The sequence below is a fragment of the Stenella coeruleoalba genome (assembly GCF_951394435.1).
Source record: "Stenella coeruleoalba genome assembly, chromosome: 2".
In the NCBI taxonomy this organism is placed as follows: Eukaryota; Metazoa; Chordata; class Mammalia; order Artiodactyla; family Delphinidae; genus Stenella; species Stenella coeruleoalba.
In genome coordinates, this window is record NC_137147.1 from 72,058,893 (window position 1) to 72,079,875 (window position 20,983).

At 40.0% G+C, this 20,983-nt stretch overlaps 1 long non-coding RNA gene across 1 annotated transcript in view; it reads right to left on the minus strand.

The window, feature by feature from the left end:
- Positions 1–20,983, minus strand: part of LOC307182978 — a 93,659-nt gene that overhangs the window by 47,084 nt on the left and 25,592 nt on the right. Inside the window, exon 2 of the long non-coding RNA XR_013827326.1 lies at positions 20,189–20,353. This is a non-coding gene — a long non-coding RNA (uncharacterized lncRNA). The remainder of the gene's footprint in view (positions 1–20,188; positions 20,354–20,983) is intronic.

Here is a 20,983-nt window from a genome sequence, read left to right on the forward strand (position 1 = left end):
CTAAGCAGTAAATAACCCATTAGGAAGGGGAAAAAGGAAAGAAAACAGGTCTGAAAATACCAAATAAAACAGCAGAGGTCAATCCAGAAGCCATCTGGGAGCCAACAAGCTTTCCATAAGTTATCAAACCACATGGCCAGATGACTGCCAACCCACCTCCTTACTGGACCAGCCTCGGCAAATTCGTATCAGTGCTCCCTGTCAGCATCGTTTGAAGGCATTTCACCAGAGCCCACCTCTAGGTCCTTACTTCTATGTCCCTGTTACTGAACTCAACAAGTCAGACCTTCAGAAGCATGTGTAGAAAATACCGTCACATTCACTCTAACTTTAAACAGGACTGCTACTAAGTCCTGATAGGGAGACTAGAATCCTAAGGTCATCCTACCCATGCCTAACTGTTCCGCTGGACTTCTGAGAGTGACTTATCCTTGGAATCTCAATTCCTGGACTTTGCCCAGCTTTTTGGACCCCCATTGCCTCTCTCTGAGCCCCTAATGCAACTTCTTACCTACTTCATACTACCCTTTAGATACTAAGTTCTGTTTGGAACTTCTAATCCCTAAAAGGTAGCGTTTTACCCCAATCATTCCAGAACTTGCCCTTCACTTAACAGGTAAATCTGCTTCTGGTTCTCGGTCCCTCTACATGTCCCTCTCACGGTAGTTAAGGAAGTGCTACATCCTGCTAGTTCCAGAGAGAACAGTCTTGTCTTCCCTATCAGGGTTCCACTACCATATAAACAAAGATCATGACATAAGACTCTATATAGCATCTTCTTCTCCACTCTGTTCATCTCATTTTCCTATGGTATTCCAAATGCTCTACTACGGAGTACTTTACTGAGAATAGGAATCAGTCCTATTCTTCTGAAATCAGTGCGTCGGAAGATTATTCTAGTGGTCTGGGCATTTGGCCACAATGATGGTAGGCCTTATGGACCATTCATACCAAATTCAGCTAGCCTTGGTCAATAATAGAAGATCACTAAGAAGTGATAAAGAAGGGGTATGTAAAGATAACAAGATTTGTTCATTTTTTAAAAGTGATCTTAAAGGTTTATTCAAAAAGTTACTCAGAAGTATAGGGTTAGGTGAGAATAGTCAAACGCCACACCCATCCAAAGCAAAACCACATAAATCACGTGTACCCTACATTCTATGTATCTTTATTCTCTTCAAAGTGCTTTCATATAACAAATCTAGTAAAATTTCTATCCCCACTCATTGATCCAGAGCATACCCACAATTTGATCTTGAGAAAAATAGCATGGAATAGGACACTTCCTGACATACCCCATCCCATAGAGCTAAGCCCTGTGAGGATGTTTTCTCCTCTGGGTTTGCTGCCTCACAAGTAGTGCAGGTGATCACAAGCTATTTATCTTTATTTCCAAAGCACTCTGGGAGATCAGAAGAGATGAGAATTGATTAATGCTCTCTACGAAAAGTTCAATAACTGTTTAATCACAGCTTGGAAATAAAGCAATGCTTCTGATCTTTTACAAATTAATTTAACGTGGCATTAAAAATAAAATAGGCCGTAAATTGTGCTGTGCAGGGATAATCAATGGCTCATTATCTTTGCTTCTAGCAAAACGCACTGATTCTTTTAAAGCCATTAATGAGCAGTATTGGGCAGTACACAGCTGCAAATGTGTTCAAGTATTATTGATCCTACATCTATAAAACTAATCTCATCTGGGCAGAATTTATGAGCAATAATAATGCAAACTCTTCTCAGTTTATACCAAAGAAATAAAGAAGAAAATTTATGTGCATAAGGCGAGATTCTAAGATCACTGGGGGGAAACAATTTCTGAGCGCTTCTTCTATTCTGCTGCCATCACATCACAGCACTTAATCACTGTTAAACATAAATCTAATAAGACCTCATCAGTGGTGACGAATGAAATGTTAACAGAGTCTTTTCCATATAACCGAACCATTACGGCAATTCCATAATTCGGATTGATGTTACCACTTGCTTTAGACGTTACTGGGACATTATGCACAGATTAGCAATAAGGTTACTTCTATATTCTTTCATATTTTATGACATAATACTTACAAATATTTTGCCACTAAAACAGAAACTTTGAGTTAGATTGCTTTCATTGTCCAACGCTGTCAAGTATGTGTCGTCCACGTGTCCAACTGCTTGTTAGATATCTCCCCCTTGGAGGTCCTTTAAGCTCCTCAAACCTATTATGTCCAAACATCGTGGGCCAGCTCCTAGGGAGGGAGGGTAGCGGTGGAGTCTTGGGACCTAGCTTATGCAGGATGCCAGGGTGTGGGAAGAAGGCAGAACTGACCATTACAGCCTCTTTAGAGGGAGAATGGTGGGAGAATGGAGAATTCCCCACAAATAGAAAGGAGGATGGAGAATGGCAATCTAACCCCTCCACCATGTATCAGACTTTTATGTTCTATTTTATTTTCATTGCTGCAAAACAGAAGTAAAACTCAACTATTCTCAGGCGATACCAAGGACTGCTTTACAGTGAAACTGTAAGTAATCACCACGATGTATCGTAAAAGGGGGACACGTTTCACTGAAAGCTGCCAGACTGGGTCCCTCCCATGCTTTTGTGGAGCTTCACCAGTTTCGTTAAGCCAGTTCTGAAATGTAAAGATTTAACATCCTCCTTTTACTAACTACCCTCATCTCAAATAGCAGGGACGAGAAATAACAACAATGCAGATAACAAAAGTGTGTAGAAATTGCCAACATTTGTTAACTCTCTTTAAAACCACATCTTGACGTTTCAAACAACTAATCATGTTGCACCTTTCAGGGGGTTTCATGTTGCTGCCACTGACACTGGCACAGCCTCCTGACCAGAAAGCTCAGGGAGAGAAAGCAGCATGTGATCTCTCCTCTCAGCATTTCAAGGCCCCAGTGTGCAGATTAATGCCATCCCCATCTAGCAATGGTATGAAGCAATGTGACAGATTTCACCCCCTTTCCTTGCATGGTGTTTAAAGGAACGTTCTTGCCTACTTCTAATTATAGAACCACAAATAAAAACTCACTCCCAACATGTCCTCAGAAAGATTGTCAAACTTTCCATCAGCTGTCCAACATATGTGGAGCCAGATGAGGTCAACACTCAGTCACACCTGGCAAGTGTGAATCTGAAAACACCCACATTTCTCAGGAATGGATCAAAAGGGAGGCAAATTCAGAGGGTGAATGAGGCCAAAAGCAGGACCTGAGCCGAGGTAAGACAGTAGGTCCAAACCAGAGGAAGCTCAACATCTCTGAGGCCGAGCTGTGCCCCAGCTAATCCAGGAGGGGGCAGCAGAGTGATAGCCCGGGTCTCTAGCGGTTCCAAGGGGCACACCCAGGATATGAAACACAGAATTTTTCTCTTTTTCACCTAGTAGCTCCGAAGACAAAGCTATCTTTGCCACTTAACTGCTTTCAGCCTTTGGACATGTCAGACTCACAGGCAAGGAAACAAGCTAGTGGGAGTTTCTGAGATCATATATACTTGGAAAGACTGTTGGCCTAATCATAAGTTATTATATTTTGGCACAGGTGAGTTTAATGTAGATAACTAAGGTCCCAAATGAAAGGTTTAAGCTGAGTAAGAACTTTGAATTATAATACATCTACAACCCTTCTCAAACTTTAGTATGAATGAAAATTACTTACGAATCTTGGTGATTTGTTTTTTGGAGTTTTTTTTGCAGTACACAAGCCTCTCACTGTTGTGGCCTCTCCCGTTGCGGAGCACAGGCTCCGCACTCGCAGGCTCAGCGGCCATGGCTCACAGGCCCAGCCGCTCCGCGGCATGTGGGATCCTCCCGGACCGGGGCACGAACCCGTGTCCCTTGCATCGGCAGGCGGACTCTCAACCACTGCACCACCAGGGAAGCCCACGAATCTTGTTTTTAAAGCACAAGTGTACAAGAAAAAGTGCTCATCATGCAGATTAGGAAAATGCAAATCAAAACCTCAGTGAGAGGTTTACCACTTCATACTCACTAGGATGGCTAAAATCAAAACAACAGACAATAACAAGTGTTGACAAGTATGTGGAGAAATTGGATTGTGAAATGGTGTAAGCCACACTGGAAAACAGTGTGGCAGCTCCTCAAAATGTTAAATACAGAGTTACCATATGACCAAGCAATTCCATTCTTAGCTATATACCTGTGTTTGTCTCCTAGGGCTGCCATAACAAAATACTTCAGACTGGGTGGCATAAAGAATGGAAATTTGTTTTCTCACTGTTCTGGAAGTTCAAGACCAAGGTACCAGCAGGGCTAGATTCTCCTGAGACCTCTGTCACTAGCTGGCAGATGGCTGCCCTCTTACTGCCTCTTCACATGGTTGTCCCTCTGTGCACACACACACCCCTAATCTCCTTTTAAGGACACTGGTCAGATTGGATTAGGGCCCACCCTAAAGGCCTATTTTAACTTAATCACCTCTTTAAAGGCCTGATCTACAAGCACAGTCACATTATGAAATACTGGGGGTTAGAGCTTCAACATATGAATTTGGTGGAGACACAAGTAAGAATAGAACCTATGTCTACACAAAACCTGTATTTGAATGTTCACAGCAGCATTCTTCACAGTAGCCAAAAGTGGAAGCAAACCAAATGTCCCTCAGCTGACAAGTGGATAGAGTATATCCATACAGTGGACTATTATTGGGCAATAAAAAGAAATAAAGTACTGATTTATGCTACAACATGGATAAACCTTGAAAGCATTCTGCTAAGGGAAAGAAGCCAGTCACAAAAGGCCGTATATTATTCCAATTATATGAAATATCCGGAATAGGCAAATCCACAGAAAGTCAGTTAGCGGTTTCCAGAATCTGGAGGGAGGTGGGTATGGGGAGTGACTGTTAATGGTTGAGTTTCTTTTGGGGGTGATAAAATGTTCTGAAATTACTTACTGGTGGTGGTTGCACAACTTTGTGAATATACTGAAAACCACTGAATTGTATACTTTAAAAGGGTGAATTTTATGGTCGGAGAATTATTTTTTAATAAATAGATCACTTGAATCGAAAACAATGGGTACATTCTAGGCCACAATTACAGAGTTTCTGATTCATATCTGCAGAGGGTCCAGAAATCTGCATTTTAAACAAGTGTTTCCACCCCAAAGATTATGTTGAATTATGTTGGAGATATAATAGGCTAAAAAGTTGGTCATGTGGAGGTTACTTTGAATGAATGGTCACCTTCAGGGTCACCCTGAGTGGGAAAGAACTAAAATATACAAACCTGCACTTGAACAGGTGCAGGAGCAGGTGGGAAGGGAGAAGCTACATCTTTGAGCCCTGGATGTCCCGGGAAAATAGAGCTCAAATTCAGAGACAGTCAACTCAAGTGCTCGTTCACTGAGAATTTACATAAAACCAAATGTGTACAGTTTAAACAGTAGAAATTTTTGCACTGGAGAAGAATACAGGCTCTGCCCTTCCCAGCTTCAACTCTGAGAGAGATTAAAAAAAAAAAAAATTACCACTGTCAAAGAATAATAGAAAAGTTACTTTAGAATAGCAAGGTGGCCCTGGATTTTATCAGCTATTACTGGATTTTTTTTTTTTTAACTATTATTGAGACCATTTGCAGGCACACAATGCCAAGGTGTGGAGTTAAGGTTCAGGTTAAAAATAAGATACAGGATTCAGAATTCTGTCCCTCTTTCTATAAAGAGTATAAGTGTATAAGGCCTGAGTAGTCCTATGAAAGTAATCATCATGTTTCTTCCCAGCACATGTGTTTGATAGAAAGCTAATGAGAGAATGGTCAAATTATATAACCTTTAAATATTATCATAAAAAGAGCAGGCAAACACCACAAACAAATCAATTCATGGAAGACTTTTCCCAGTTCTCAGCCAAAAAGAATTAAGTTGTGGAAAGTGTGATAGCCAGCCTCCCAGATAGCCTCCGGGTATTCCCACTGCTGTATAGCTCCTTCCCACATCGACCAACAGAACACAGCAGAAGTGATGGTATATCACCTCCAACATTAGATTGTAAAAGACATCATGGCTTCCAGCTTGGTCACTCTCTTTCTTGTATCACACAGTCTGGGGGAAACCAGCTGCCCTCTCATGAGAAACCCTAGGGACAGGCTCTTAAGGAACTGGGACTCTTGCTAGCAGCCGTCTTGTTAGCAGATCATCCCACCCCAAACAAGCCCTCAGATGCCTGCAGCCCCAGTCAACAGCTTGACTGTAACCTCGTGAAAGATCCTGAGCCAGAATCACCCAGCTAAGTCACTCTCAGATTCCCAACTCTCAGAAACTGTGTGAGATAAATGTTTATTGTCTTTGTCTTCTACATTTGGGGGTAATTAAGTTTGGGGATCATTTTTACAAATCAATAGATAACTAATACAGCAAGTTAATATGTTTTTTATGCTATATTGTCTTAATCAATTGCACCTAATATTTATTGTCTGCTAGAGAGACAACAAAATATATAAAACAACTAACTAATGTTATGAATGCAAAAGTCAGGAACCACCATCCATGAGGAGGGCGAATAATGTGATGGGAGAAGGTTCTGAGTTAGGCAGACCTGGATTCAGGCTCCACTACTTTCTTGGTGAGTGACCTTGGGCAAGTTTCTTAAACTCTCCTAACATTCAACTGGGGATAATGCCTTCCTCGTGGGACTTTTAAAGTTTAAATAAATGATCACATGTGTGAAACACTCAATGCAAAAAGGTGTTCAACAAATGTTGATTTCTCCTCCATCCTTGTTGATAGTTTACTGAAATTTCAGTCACCAATAGTGACATAATCATCATGTTTTCTTCTAGCCAAAGTGTTTCTAATTAGATATCACAAAATATAACACTCTTTCCTAACATTTTATAGAAAAGAAACTTGACTTCTAGTTACATCAATTGAATTTGTTGCAAATAATTGGATCCTATGACTAACGTGGAACATATTCTCATTCGTTAATCACATACATGTAGCAAGAATAAATAACATATTAAAGTTAACTCCTTAAAATACCAACTTCCTTCCTTAGTCTCACATTCAGATATGGCCAAATTAATTAATTAATTTATTTAAAAAGTAGAATATATATCTTCTTTTATTATTCATCTGTTTTCAGTAGGGGCAGAAACTATCTTTATATTAGCCATTTTGAGCAAGTATATTAAAAAATTTTTACCTGACATGTAAACGTTTTATAAACACTCAGTTTTCACTTCCTCGGCAGGAGTTTTTAGAAGCGCAGGTGGAACCCTCTCTCTCTAGCCCGCCGTGTGGCCTGGGTTCCTGAATCCCACCTGTTGCTGATAGTCACTAGCGGACATGGCTGCCTGGGGCCTGCCCTCCCTCTGGGCGGCTCAGCTCACCCCAGAATCTCACACTCGCTTTATTCATGAGGATATAAATCACCGCAGGTTTATACAGTTAGAAATTTTTTTCACTTGCAGACTTACAATTTCCAGAAATCAGGAGTGGAGGTCTCTTCTATAACTGCAATGGAAGCTAGACCCTTACTCTTTTCTTTAGGCTTAAGGCTGTCCCTGAACACAATTATTTGCAAAAGTAAGAAGTTCTTAACTCGCTTTAAAATCCTTTCTCTGAATGGAACCTTCATCCATTTAACAAGTATTTATTGAGCATGCGCCCTCTTCTGGGCACTGAGCTCCTGGGAGACAACTGTGAACTGGACACAGTCCGCATCCTCAGCTACAGCTCCAAACCACGTGGCTGTCAAAGTACACTCGGGTGTCTGCAGCCACCTGCACACGGGACATGTGAGATGGCCAGATTGAAACTGACAATATATTCCATACGCTGAAGGACAGAGAACACCTTTGGGTAGCATTCAATGAAACTGTACCCCAATCTCATAATCAGGAAGGCCTGCTCTTTTCTGTACAGCAGAGAAAAGAGCAGAATTCAGTAGAAATTTCAGAAGTCATAGTAAAGTTACACCTGAACAAAAGAGCACAAAAAATTTCTTTTTTAGGGAAATGTTTTTTGAAGCAGTTACTTCTCAAAGCACGTTTCTTAGGTTGTAGAACTCTGGGGATTCTTTTTAGAAAGAGGTAAGAGATATAGGTGTTCAGTCTTCAGTTTTCTGCCATGAGAGAAGACTCCCAGTGGAAATCCTTCGGATAGTTGGTTTCCTCTCACCCACCTGCACTGACTGTCTGCTCTTCTATATGTATGCATAAGATGCTGCCTAACCCAAGTGTCATGAGAGACAGGTGCCATCTGCCTCATTCAGTCCATGACTCACCTGTGACACATCTAATACTGCCTAGATAATGAGCATTCCAATGGCACGATAGGACTCAAGCTTCTTAACAGCCCATCTGTTCAGCCAGAAATTCACAACTGGATGTGAGAATAGGATGGGGAAGGCTTAGCAGAGCAGACCCATGTGCTGTTAAGCAGGCTGATTTTAGAGCACTGATGGTGATGTTAAGACTGGTTATTTATTAAAATGATACATGCTCATCTTGAAATGAATTTAGAGTTTAGAAACTAATACAAATGATACACTTAATCTTATATTTTTCCTTAAACCATAAACTCTTGTGATATCCACATCACTTAGCATCCTCACTCAAGTCTTTGCTCAAATACGATCTTCTCTGGATAAAGAAGATGTGGTATATATACACAATGGACTATTACTCAGCCATAAAAAAGGAATGAAATAATGCCATTTGCAGCAACATGGATGGACCTGGAGATTATCATACTAAGTGAAGTCAGTCAGACAGAAAGACAAATATAATGTGATATTACTTATATGTGGAATCCAAAATGTGATACAAATGAACTTATTTACAAAACGGAAACAGACTCAGACATAGGAAACTTATGTTGCCAAAGTGGGGCAGGGGAGGGATAAATTAGGAGTTTGGTATTAACATATACACACTACTATATATAAAACAGATAAACAAGGTCCTACTATATAGCACAGGGAGCTATATTTAACACCTTTTTTTTTTTTTTTTTTTTTTGGCCATGCCTTGCAGCATGCAGGATCTCAAGTTTTCTGACTAGGGATCAAACCCATGCCCCCTGCATTGGGAGCATGGAATCTTAACCACTGGACCACCAGGGAAGCCCCTATATTTAATACCTTGTAATAAACTATAATAAAAAAGAATCTAAAATACATATATATATAGGTATAACTGAATCACTGTGCTGTACACCTAAAATTAATACATTGTAAATCAACTATATTTCAATACATTTTTTTTTAAAATATGATCTTCTCACTGTAGCTTTCCCAAACCACCCCATTTTAAATTGCAGGCCTCTACCCTTGAACATCCTCTACTTCTTCCCTCCTTTATTTTACTCGATAATACTTATCATAATATGCCATCGAATTTATTGATGTGTTTTGTTTAATTTTTAGTTCCAGTAGAATGTAAAATTCTATTGGAAATGAAAAATGAGGATTTATCGCCAATATCTAAAATAGCAACTAAGGCATAATAGTGCTTACTATGGAGAGGCTAGTCAGGAACAACAACAGTAATAAAAAGAAGCAAAACAAAACAAATTGAAAATGAAGATCATCTGTGGACTGTGATAAGTGCTAGGAAAGAAATATACAGAGTGATGTCAAAGAATATCAGAGAGGCGGCTTGAAGAAGCGTCTGAGGAGCTGACATTGAAGCCGTGACCTGAAGGATAAACCAGCGATACAAAAGAACAGAAAAAAAATTCCAAGCCGAGCAACACCCTGGAGTCCGGAGAGGGCCTGCCTTGCTCTCTGCAACAAAAGGAGGCCAGAGAGGCTTGAGGGAGGGAGGTAAGGTTCAAAAGTGCACCAGAGCCAGTGCGTACAGAGCAATGTGCGCCAGGACTAGGGACTCAGAATTTTATTTTAGGTGTAACTGGGGAATAACCTTTTCCTATGACTCCCAATTAAGGCCACGTGTAAACGAGGATAAATGAAAAACTTCCAGCTACAAACACCTAGAAACGCTGGATAAAATGGCAACAATTTTTTTTCAAAAACTAAGTGCAGCTCTGAACTTAGGATAAATAAAGGGAGAGTCCCAGGTGCTAGGGGGTAAAAGGGTGAATATAGACTTAGAAGTGGCATATAAGAACATGCTGGATGCTGGAAAGGTTTTAAATTTTGATCTGGGTGATAGTTAAATGAGTGTAGATTTATATAAAAAGCAACAAAGTTGTGCACTTATGATTTGTGCACTTCCTATGTGTATTTTATACATTGATAAAATTTTTTTAGATAAATAAAAGCAGAGAGGAAAAACAGGGAGGGCAGTTAGAATGCCAGCCAATTTTTTAACTGCAACCATAGAGGCTAGTATACAAAGGAATAATATTTCAATGTGCTAAGAGAAAATCTCAGTCTAGAACTCCATATTCTATTAAATCATCATTCAAAAATGTAAACAAAGATATTTTTAGACAAAGATTAAGTTACCAACCACTGATCCTCGCTATGGATAGAATTAAATAAAAAGAAAATTGCATCTAGTAGAAAAGAAGAAGAAGAAACAATGGCAAGTGCAAAATGTGTTACAGACACCACTGATTTGCCGTCCAGTATCTGGGGTACCATCAAATTAGACAATGATTGAGGTTTGTTGGGCTGAGTTTTTAAATACAAAATTCTCTGTGCCTTTGATTTCTCATCTATAATATAGAGATGATAACTGTACCTTCTGCACACCATAGTTGTAAAGATTACGTGTGTGTATGTGCCTCCTTGGAACAGTGCCCGGCAACAGTGAGCTGTTATTACATGTTATACATCTGAACCCTTGGTAGAAAGCCTTGCTCTGCTGAACTCTGTCCAAAGAAAGGTTTTTTCAGAAGTGTCATGATTCTTTTTCCTTATATATCACAAATAGCTTATTTTCTACTTAAAGTCTTCAAGATGTTCATTAAACTATTTTTTAAAAGAGTACTGGGAATCCATTGAAGGCTTTCAAGCTGAAGATTAGAAGACTCTGGTTTACATGTTTAAGTGATCTCTGAAACTACTGTATGGAAGGTAGGCAAGAGGGCAAAAATGCAATCAAGGAAGCCAATTACAGTGTATTTCAAAAGGAAAAGTGGGAACTGATAGCGCCCTATCTGGGCATAAATTAGGGGGAGATGTAGAAAAAATAATAATAAAAACAAAATGTATTTGGATGTAAAATCTGTTACTAAAGAACTATTTTGAAAACACTGGAGTAAAAAGTTAATAACCAGATTCTCAAAAATCAGAAAATGCAACTCTGAAAAGTGTCTCTTATTGGAGTCTAGTATTATTTTTGTTTATGCAATACTTTTAACAATCCTAGATTTCTATCCAAACTTATCTCCAACTATACAATTGCAGACTGTACAATTCTCACTCCCTTGCCTTTGATCATCCAATTGCATCTCTGCCCTAGATGTTCCCCTCTCCCTCCTCTGTACCTCAAGATGCCTTACGCATACTACGAAGACTGACTCAGATTTCATCTTTTCTGCCCCAGAGTTTCTGCAGGGGGCATCAATATTTCTTTCCCTTGTTTTCCAAATGGGCTATGTCTACAATATTAATGGACCTGTCCTTATTGTAGTCTACCTTGCCTTATAGTTACTTGCATTATCACTCTCCCTGGATTACAAAACTCTTAAAATTAAGGAAAATGTCATATTTGATCTGCATCCTTTACATCTCCAGCCGAGTAGCTTTACAAATATTAAAGGACTTGAAGTTGAAGTGAAAAGGGAGTCATCGTAACTGACTGATCTAAACGATGAGACCTCTGAGAAAAAGAAAAGAACAATCGTGACTGAGGAGACCTCAGTGCCCAGGAGTTGCAAAAGTTGCCTCTGGTTGCATCATCCCAAGAAGTTTGCCTGTTTGAGTGTCAGTCCTGATTTGTGAAATACTATTTAACCACCAAAAACACATTCCTACTTCCAAGTACCAGAGAGGAGGGAAAAGAAAAGCAGAAAGCAATAAATATTTATTGCCATCGCTGCCTCGGGCACCTTAATTTGGAGATGTTATTCTTATTTAACAGGAAAATGAATAACTGAATGAATCCTTAGTCATTAGTATCTTGCTATTTTATATTCTATTCCTACATTCTTGTGATTGACAGATTTTGCCCCATGAGGTGCTTCATGGATACTAACATTAGGAATCAGAAAGCATCCATGGAGTACTGAAGAGGGTCCAGCTCAGAGACAGAATAATATAGAATGGAAATAGAATTGACCTCCTTACATAGCTTGATGTGCTCTCAGAATCACTGAGATAATGTAGTAGTTTTCAAAGTTCACTTGAGGACAAATGTTGTAGCATCTTGGACAGAATGCGGTAAACGCGTCTGCCAGTGTTCATGTCCTCGCAGGGTGGCTGTTTGAGACTTATCTACAGAACTGTATACGTGCCTTCTCCCAAATAGCCTGAGGCCTAATTAAAAATATGTCAGCTGCTAAATCATGAGGTTAGGGGTAAGACAGGTTCGTCCCAAACGGCACAAGCACAATTTTGCAAATTCCCAAAATGGCAGGTTTGGGAAGCCACTCTACTCAACTAAGGCAGACTCCCGATCTGTAAAAACACATAGAACCCTCTCCTCTATTCAGCTGCCCATACTTCAGGCAGATCTTTAGTCTCTAAACATGGGAAGTTTAGCTCTCCTACCCAGCGAAGGGAGTCTAAAATAAGCAACTCAAAAAAGAAAGAACAAAAGCAATTTTCTTTTTGAGGCTGAAAACCAGCAAATGGCCCTGTGCTGGCTGGTGTTTCGTGGTATTCTGTGGTGTTCCGTGGACATTGTGTGGCACGCTGGCAGGAACACGCCCTGTCAAGCCATGGCCACCTTTGCTCAGAACATAGTTAACCATTCCGGTCCTCACTTTCCTCATCTATAAAATGGGGATAATAATACTTAACTCACAGTGTGGTTGTTAATGGAAGCGTGTTCAATGAAGCGATCATACTACCAGTGTGTGGAGGTGAACGTGTAAAAAGTGTGTTCACCCCTTTAAATGCCCCTCAGTCCCATGCCCCACCCCCACCCCTGCAGCAGCTACACTTTCTCTCTCCATTAGAAGAAGGGAAGGTGTAGTAGAACCAGATTACACAGCAGACCATCTGCTCAGCTGCACCAGGCAATGAACTCTAAAGGCTAAAACATGTCTATGAAAACATGGGACATAATTCCATACTCGGTTGGCAAAATGTAAATGGCTCTAACTCATATATGCATTAAAACATGCATGTATTTTGAATTTTAACAGTTCAATAGTATTTGTTATATGTAATTTCCTGGAACCTTCACAGGGGGGTGGAATTTGGTAGCAGGAGGACCCTTTTTTTTTTTTTCCTGAGAACAATTAAAATCTTCATCCTTCTTTTAATGACTATCAAGGCATTAAACTTGAAGATAGTATTAAGTTGTGGATGATGGCATAAAAGCTGTGAGATAGAAGCCAGCAAGAGAAAAAATGCCGTGAATAAAAAGAGTGACAGAGGGCTTCCCTGATGGTGCAGTGGTTGAGAGTCCACCTGCTGATGCAGGGGACACGGGTTCATGTCCCGGTCCGGAAGAATCCCACATGCCGCAGAGCGGCTGGGCCTGTGAGCCATGGCCGCTGAGCCTGCGTGTCCGGAGCCTGTGATCCGCAATGGGAGGGGCCACAACAGTGAGAGGCCCACGTACCGCAAAAAAAAAAAAAAAGAGGGGCAGGGGAAGATTTAGAAAAAGTAAATCAGAACTACTAATTGCTGGAGGTAGGGGAGAAAGAGAAGGAAGAATATATAAGGCTGTGGGGTAGAGAAAAGAATGAATGATAAGAAATGAGATACCCAATGGGAATTTCTGGAAATGCTATGTACATCAAGATGTAAACATCCTCCTTGATCACTCTTAAAGAATTTTTATTAAATTCTACATTGCTCATTGATGAACTTAGACAAGTGCATTTTTATTTTAAGGGAATTTGAAAAGGAAAAAAAAAGGCCACATAACAAATAAGTTATAACTATAGAGGCATACTACATTTGTATTAATAGAAAAGTGGTTTCACTCTACCCTCCATGAAACAGATGCTGAGTAAATACTTAAACATAAGTTTGAAAGGATACCACAGTCCCTGAGGTGCCAACTTGTTTCCTCAATTCAGCTGGTATTTGAGGAAGAGGAGAAACCAGATTAAGACGACACAGCGAGATGCTCAGAGGTCAGACAGTGTGGAGAGAGGAGAAAGCTGAGAATCCGCTTATCTGCTGGGATTAGTATGAGGTTGCTAACCTACTTCTACAGGATGGAACAACAAAGGAACATTCACAAAAGCAGGGAGAGAGAGGGAGCTTCAGAAGGCAAAGAAAGTGACTATCAGTGTCAAATGCTGCAGCAAGGTCCATGAAATCAGAAGAAACAATTCTGCCTGGTGGCAAAAAGCCATCTCAGGAAAGAAATGACCCCTCAAGTGATATCACAGACTAACCGAGAGACCAAAGCAGCTTATGAGAGTCAGAGAAGGGCTCCATCTAAGGCTCGCTTCTTCCATCCTGCATGCTCTCTGTAGGCAAGTCCATCCACTTCTGTGATATCAACGACCTCCTGAAAGATGATCTCCCCAAGTTTATCACCCATCCCCAGACTCTCCCTCCTCCACCTAGCATTCCAACAGCTTGTCAGGAATTTCCACCTGCTTGTCCTATGGGAATCTCCATTCCATTGCATCCAAAATGGAACTGATCATCTTCCTTCCCAAGTGTTCCACCTTTTACTTTCTCTATGAATAGTGCCTACAGTAACACCTGAGAACAGCCTGGATTCCTCCCTTTTTCTCACTTTTCACATAAAACACTAACCAAATGCTAATGGTACTTGTAACCCCTGGATATCTCTTTATCCACCATCTCCCTTCCTTCCCCTATTCAATCAGTTTTTCAGGTCTTCAACCTTTCCCACCTGTGTTATTGTACCAATTACCTAACTTGTCTCCCTGTCCGGCCTGGCACGGCTCTACATCACTGCCAGAGTGACTCTTCTGAAACACAAATCTAACCTTGTAAATATCTTAGATTCAAATTCCTTCCTCAGCATCAGTAATTAACATGGATTCAAGATAGGAGAAAATCACTTCAGTGCTTTAACTTTCCTTTTGTAAAAAGGGAATCAGGCTGAATTTCTTAACCTACAGCCAAAGAATTTCTGTGATGATTAATTCAATATTGCTTTCTAAAAACTAAGTTTTAATGATTGTAAATGTCAAGGAAACAAGCCTATGATATAAAGCTCAGTTTTAAAGTTTTAACAAGAAGAATCCTAAATTACGTTTTATAGTGTGATACCATCAATGTAAAATGCATAGTAAAAATCATAGAAGAAAATGGTCTAAAATTTTAATCACAAGTGCCTCTTAATGATGTGATTACAGACAACTATTTTTTTTTCATAACACAATTTCTCCCTCTCCCACAATGAGCATAGAGTTCTTCAATAATAGAGGCAAAAGAGTCAACTTTTCAAAACCTGAGCTGTCTGAAAGGGGCACTAGTACAAAAGAGAATTCCCAATATTTAAAGCTGCTGTCATAATTCTGAGGAAGGCTGCTGGACGTGATTACTTACTGAACTGTTACAAAGAATTGGTCCTCTCTTTGTACTTCTCCCAGGGTTTATGTCTGGGAGACTTGACCAAGGACAGTTCTGAACCATCCCAACACTACCCGGCTAAGGAGGGTGAAAGAATACAGAAGCTGACAGTTAATTAAAGGAGGCTACCATGTGGCAGGCAGGTCCCAACTATGGTGGGTAACAATTGTAGCTCTTTTGGGGCCTTGGAATAAAATTCTGAGTACTAAAGCAGGCACTAAGTGCAATTTATATTGGGACTTTAACAAAATTGCTAAGTGAAAATTCAGCCCATAATATTCTCTACCAGTTTCATGCACACCATCCAGGGAAATTGAAAATAACCCCAAAAGGAATCATTTATAGATTCTTTCTTAGAGTCTGGATTTTCATTAAAGAACTAGTTTTTCTACCTTTCTGTATTTTCAGCTTCTTGGCTTCTCTCTTTCAAAGAGAAGTTTCATTTTAAATGTTTGTACCAAGCAGAAGGGTAGACCCATGCTAATTACATGGGCACAAGGAGATTTCTCCAGCTTGGTTCCTCTCATTTCATACAGCACAATCTGTAGAACAATTGTATAAATAAAATAGACTTTGTAGAAGTAGTCATTAGAAAAGCTCAGTTGCTTTAAATAAGTGGTTCTCAATCAGGGGCAATTTTGTCTCCAAGGAGATATTTTCATGATCATAACTGAGGAGGTCTTACTGGCATGTAGCGGGTGGAAGCCAAGGATGCTGCCCAACATCACACAATGCTCAGGAGAGCCTCCCACAGTAAAGAACTATCCAGCCCCAATGTCAAAGTGTTAAGATTGAGAAACCCTTAAACATCAAAAAGAGTAAAATTTTAGTTCATGGTAACCAGCTTTCAAGAGTGAAAGACAAATTTATACCTTTCTTTGTTAGACTCAAAGTCATCCACTTTCCTCCTAAGGGCCTACCCAGTAGAACTCAGGACTCTTGCTAGAAACTTGGAAAATCCACTGTCTAGTCTTTTCCAACCTCTTTCTCTGATACCCAAGCAGCGAGCCTCTCCTTATCAAAATCAGAAAGTTCCTTCTAAATTTCATACGTACCCGTCATCACATTAACTATTGTTTTTCATCATATTAATTATAATCTTATAATTGACAGAGACTATTTAACAACCTCAAAGCAGAGAATAAGAATTAGGTTCATATACTACAAAGCTACAGTAATCAAGACAGTATGGTACTGGCACAAAAACAGAAATATAGATCAATGGAACAGGACAGAAAGCCCAGATATAAACCCACGCACATATGGTCACCTTATCTCTGATAAAGGAGGCAAGAATATACAGTGGAGAAAAGACAGCCTCTTCAGTAACTGGTGCTGGGAAAACTGGACAGCTGCATGTAAAAGAATGAAATTAGAACACTTCCAAACACCATACACAGAAATAAACTCAAAATGGATTAAAGACCTAAATGTAAGGCCAGACACTATAAAACTCTTAGAGGAAAACACAGGTAGAACACTCTATGACATAAACCACAGCAGGATCCTTTTTGACCCACCTCCTAGAGTAATGGAAATAAAAACAAAAATAAACAAATGGGACCTAATGAAACTTAAAAGCTTTTGCACAGCAAAGGAAACCATAAACAAGACGAAAAGACAACCCTCAGAATGGGAGAAAATATTTGCAAATGAAGCAACTGACAAAGGATTAATCTCCAAACTTTATAAGCAGCTCATGCAGCTCAATATCATAAAAACAAACAACCCAATCCAAAAATGGGAAGACCTAAATAGACATTTCTCCAAAGAAGATATACAGATTGCCAACAAACACATGAAAGAATGCTCAACATCATTAATCATTAAGAGATATACAAATCAAAACTACAATGAGATATCATCTCACACAAGTCAGAATGGCCATCATCAAAAAATCTACAAACAATAAATGCTGGAGAGGGTGTGGAGAAGAGGGAACTCTCTTTCACTGTTGGTGGGAATGTAAATTGATACAGCCACTATGGAGAACAGTATGGAGGTTCCTTAAAAAACTAAAAATAGAACTACCATATGACCCAGCAATCCCACTACTGGGCATATACCTGAGAAAACCATAATTCAAAAAGAGTCATGTACCACAATGTTCATTGCAACTCTATTTACAATAGCCAGGACATGGAAGCAACCTAAGTGTCCATCGACACATGAATGGATAAAGAAGATGTGGCACATATATACAATGGAATATCACTCAGCCATAAAAAGAAATGAAATTGAGTTATTTGTAGTGAGGTGGATGGACCTAGAGACTGTCATACAGAGTGAAGTAAGTCAGAAAGAGAAAAACAAATACCGTATGCTAACACATATGTATGGAATCTTAAAAAAAAGGTTATGAAGAACCTAGGGGTAGGACAGGAATAAAGACAGACATAGAGAATGGACTTGAGGACATGGGGAGGGGGAAGGGTAAGCTGGGACAAAGAGAGAGTGGCATGGACATATACACACTACCAAATGTAAAACAGATAGCTAGTGGGAAGCAGCTGCATAGCACAGGGAGATCAGCTCGGTGCTTTGTGACCACCTAGAGGGGTGGGATAGGGAGGGAGGGAGGGAGATGCAAGAGGGAGGAGATATGGGGATATATGTATATGTATAGCTGATTCACTTTGTTATAAAGCAGAAACTAACAACAACAACAACAAGACATGTACATTTTCATCAAAAAAAAAAAAGAATTAGGTTCAAATTAGGCTGTGGGTTTATACAGAGTCCCAGGGTGAAAGAAAAGGAATCAAGGAGAAGATGATCAAGACAAAATCCAATTGTCCTCAAATTCCACCTGAATTCATCATCACAAGCGAAGTACATGGACTTTGGAATAAGGAGACCTGGGTTTGAACTCCAACTCTACCATTTAATAATTGGCTGTGAAGCATAAGGTAGGTCATTACTTTGAGTCTCATTTTCCTCCTCTCTTAAGTGGAAATAATTACATCTACCTCCTAGTAATCTTTTTCATCCCCAAAACAGTAAGTGATCAATCAACATTAGCTTCCTGCTCTCTTCTATATTCAACACTGTAATAGCGATTAGGTCACGTACATTTCCTAACACTCTAACTCTATGGAAAATTTTTGATCTCTGATCCTTGATTTCCCCATCATTAAGGATATACATAAAGCAAATATCAAATAATACATTAGCATCTATGTGCCTGGTACTCAGCAAGTGCTCTAAGATGGTAGCTATTGTTACTCTGCAGTAAAGTCTCACGAGTGTTCATCTTCCTGAAGACTCCTTGAACCCCTGTATGCTCTGGTTAACATCTGTGTGCTCCTGCACCAGGTTCACTTCCCTGGATATCACTCCCTTAGAACATCTGAGCATACCACTTATTCCCAGGGAGCCCCTTGGCTCCCAGTGAGAAGAAAGTCCGACCTCTCTCAAATAGATTCTGATTTTCCCCTATCCTGGGACTTGCCAGAATGAGAATTTTAAGTTTTAAATATCAAGGTTTATGTTCACTATGGTACCTAGGCCTTGGTGGACACCTAAATACATCAATACCAACACAGGAAGAGGAACCTGATATCTGGGGCTTTAGATGAGCAAACAGGGCTGTCCTTAGACCTTGTATATCCTTGCTGACCTTGCGTAAAATGATCTCTGAAATGTTGCCTACTTCATTACTCGGGAATTTACCCTTTTTTCTATTTTGACCTCTGTAACATATTTGAGAGATGGTATAGAACTACACTTCATCTTTTTACAGCTTTTGACCCAGAGCAGTCAAAGCAGCCTCTCAAAGCCGTTGTGTGCGCTATGCCGTGTGGTCAGCTCTACAAAGAGCTTCATCCCTCCTCCAGGTTTGTCCTCTTTCCACCCTTCACTGAAGCACTGAGTTGATTTAGCAAACACTCACAAATCCAGGCAATCTTTTGTCCCAGAAAAAAATTTCTGTGATCTCTCACATCTTTCTACTGCAGTGGTTTCTTGCTGCAATAGATAAGATGATAGAGTCTAAAAGGAACCCACAGTGAATTTCTTGTCTTCTTCCATGAACTAATTCCCAGATAATCCTTCAACACTCCTGCCTTATCCTCTGCTCCAAGACACGAATAACATCTCATCCCTCTTTACATACAGTTTGAGGAGCACTTTATCCTCCTGCATTGTACTGTTCACCTATCTTCCCACGTCGACACCAGTCATATGCTAAGCAGGGCTGGCTCATTTGTTTCCATAAACTGATAGAGCATAGGGCATGGCCCACTAAAGGTAAGCAATAAATGTTTGCTTAAAAAATGCACCTAAAACATATGTCTATTTGCATGCACAATGTGAGATAGGGAAGCCCTATAGAAAGAAAATATGAACAGAGATGGTTTATAAATCGATGTAATTATAACACTCATGAATCAAATGGATTGCTATCCAAACTGACTACAGACCGAGAAAGGGCGTCTTGGCCTTTGAGTAATGGAAAGTGGTGATGCCGACCAAAAAACTCAGTCCACAATAAAGGATTCTAAGGCCTATGAGAACTGGCATTGGAGTACCTTGCTTTCTTTCAGGCAGGCCAATTCAAATTAAACGCAGCTCTTACCTGGGGGTGAGATCTCGCTTCATTCTCATGGAACCATGAACCCTGGGTCATCCCTCAGAGGAATAGCTTCTTCTCTGAGGACCTTGGTCAGTGACACAGTTGAGACTCACTTCTCAATGAGTAGCTCTTGGGACAAGTCCAGACCAGGAGATGCATGTGCAGCAACTAAGCAAAAAGAAAATCTCTTTTGAAGTTGCCGCAAATGAGCTGAACTTCAGTAAAAGCGAGAAAGGGGAGCAAGAGAAACGCTTCCTGGCTTCACTATAATACAGTCCTGTATACAGTATGGTAGTGAATGTTGAGGAAGAGTGTATCTGACAAAAGTAGCTCACAGGTCATTCTCAAGAACAGGGATGTCCTGGATAATCAACAATTCCAAGAGGCAAGAGACAGTGGCTTGCCAGTCAGCCTTAGGTACCTGAAATATGTATTGTCTATAATGCCTCAAACTTGAAAACACTCAGTTTTCTGTAGGGAGAGAGACTGTGGGAGCTAAAAACGATCTTAAGAGTTGATCTGGTTCAAACCTGTCATTTTACAGATGAAGTACCAAAGCCTAGCAGATTAATTTGTCCAAAGTCACTACTGGCTTAGTCTTAAAATTGTATTTATTTATTTACCCTCCAACTTGGTTCAGAAAATATTTAAGACAGCTGAGCAAAAAATACATTCAGTTCAACAAGAGGAAATAAATGTTAAATAAGAGCAATGAGCAGGTGAGGATGAGGTCAGTACACCATGGAGCCCTATATTCTGGTGAGAAGTAGGCAACAAAATTGGTTCCAAAAAGAGCCT